The sequence below is a fragment of the Helianthus annuus genome, chromosome 16 (genome assembly GCF_002127325.2).
Source record: "Helianthus annuus cultivar XRQ/B chromosome 16, HanXRQr2.0-SUNRISE, whole genome shotgun sequence".
NCBI classification, from domain to species: domain Eukaryota; kingdom Viridiplantae; phylum Streptophyta; class Magnoliopsida; order Asterales; family Asteraceae; genus Helianthus; species Helianthus annuus.
The window spans coordinates 107,523,741-107,526,293 of record NC_035448.2 but is presented as its reverse complement, the minus strand read 5'-3'; positions in this window follow the sequence as shown (position 1 = coordinate 107,526,293).

Genomic DNA, 2,553 nt, shown 5'->3' with positions numbered 1-2,553 from the left:
ACATATAGTACATGCAGTAAGCTTTAACTGTTTGTCCTAACTCAAGTTACACATCACTTCTAAAGTTCAGACAACATTATTTAAGGTCGTGTGTTCATCATCATCAAATTCGTTATTGATTATTAGCAGTTTATTATAATCGTTTACTGCATGCATATCATGAAACCGTATATATATATATGTATATATATCATTCAGTATTCGATCATCAGAACAATCACACAACATCAGACAATTACACATCAGACAAGTGTGGGGGGGGGGGTCTCCCCTGTTCAAAACTCGGATAACACATGATATATCATACAAATTCGGTCATGAGATCAACATACAAACTCAGACATAGATTCTCATATTAATTCGGACATGGGTGAGCATATTAATCTCAGTCCACCATTAATCTATTAAACTCGGATCCAAGGTGATCCATTAAACTCGGACCCAAGGTGATCCACTAAACTCGGATCAAAGGTGATCCATTAAACTCGGATCAAAGGTGATCCATTAAACTCGGACCCCTTTAATCATTCAATAAACTCGGACATTCAATTATCAATAAACTCGGACATGGGGGATTTATAAACTCGGTCCACTTTTACTTCATAAACTCGGTCCAAACACATTACATAAACTCGGTCCAAACACATTACTCGGACCATTTGACTTTATTAAACTCGGGCCATTATAAATCAAGAAACTCGGATCATGTTAATAAGCATACAAACTCGGTCATGTGTTAATCAATAAGCTCAGACACATGTTTTATAAATAAACTCAGACATTCAACTATGCGTGCATTCCAAACATTCCACATACTCAACAAGATCAAAGCAGTTACGTTCTGATGTTCATACAATCAACCCTACTTCATACGTTCACAACAGAAATCAATTAAACGATTCACATGCTCATCACATCAAACGGATTGGCATTAGGCAGTCGATCAATCATACAACCATAATCATTTCATAATAAATCAGAATAAACAGGAATCAATCAAAGCTCATAACTATCACATAAAGAATTAGGGTTTTTATGAAACACATAATCAAGATTTGATACAATCAACAATCAATTAACAATGATTACACAATTACCTTGAATGATTCTAGAGAAAGAGGAATCAAGCGTGATGATTATCTTGTGCCAATGATGATGGTGATGATGCTTGCTAGAGGATTAGAGAGTTACAAGTACGTGTTTTGATTTTGAGAGAATGATTAGTGAAAAGGAGATTAGGGTTAAGTATAATTAAGTTTTCACTAATAACTCTTCACACCCTCAATTATTCTATTTTACAAAGGTACACCATCTCAATCAATTTCACAGTTTCACCACCAAGTTCACATATTTGACAAGTCTATCACAATTAACAAACAACCACGCAAAGTCACACAACACACTTCATTGTCTCAAAACATATACAATTTCATAACAACTAACTGTGAAATCAGTCAACTAAATAATACAAGAACGTGCAATAAATACGAAATAGAATCTTGGAAATTCGAGTTGTCACATTATCCCCAACTTGAAAGAAATTTCGTCCCGAAATTTGGTACGCACTCACTGAGGAAGCTAGGTAAGTTATATCGTTCACTGGTTTTCCTGGGGTGTCACATCATCCCCCCGTTGATTTGGAATTTCGTCCCGAAATTCAGTAGTAGTAGCTTCAGCCTCAGTAGTGGTTGCATTGGTTTCGAATAACTGGGGTACTTTTCTGTCATCTGGTCTTCGCGTTCCCAGGTGTACTCTGGGCCACGTCGGGAGTTCCAACGAACTCGAACAAGAGGGATTCTCTTGTGTTTGAGGACCTTAACATCCCGGTCCGTGATTCCAACTGGCTCCTCGACGAACTGCAACCGCTCGTCGATAGTAAGTTCCTTAAAAGGAACTGTGAGGGTCTCATCTGACAGGCACTTCTTCAGATTCGACACGTGAAATACATTGTGAACTGCACCGAGTTCAGCTGGTAGGTTCAGTCTGTAGGCTACTGGGCCTATTCTTTCAGTGATTTCGAACGGTCCAACATACCGTGGATTGAGTTTGCCTCGTTTTCCAAAACGAACCACACCCTTCCAGGGTGAGACTTTTAATAAAACCCGGTCCCCGACCTGAAATTCCAAAGGCTTGCTACGCTTGTCTGCGTAGGCTTTTTGACGGTCGTGTGCTGCCGCCATGCGTTGCCGTATCTGTGCAATCTTTTCCGTGGCGTCCACTACAATCTCTGGACCCGTAATCTGACTATCCCCCACCTCTGCCCAACAGAGAGGTGACCGGCATTTACGTTCGTACAATGCCTCGAATGGAGCGGCTTGTATGCTGGTGTGATAACTGTTGTTATACGAAAACTCCACCAAAGGAAGATGCTTTTCCCAGCCGTTGCCGAAATCGATAACGTATGCCCGAAGCATGTCTTTAAGAGTTTGGATCGTTCGCTCAGACTGTCCATCCGTCTGAGGATGATATGCTGTGCTCATGTCTAATCGTGAGCCGGAAGATTTGTGCATCGCCTGCCATAGTTCTGACGTGAATCGTGCATCCCGATCCGAA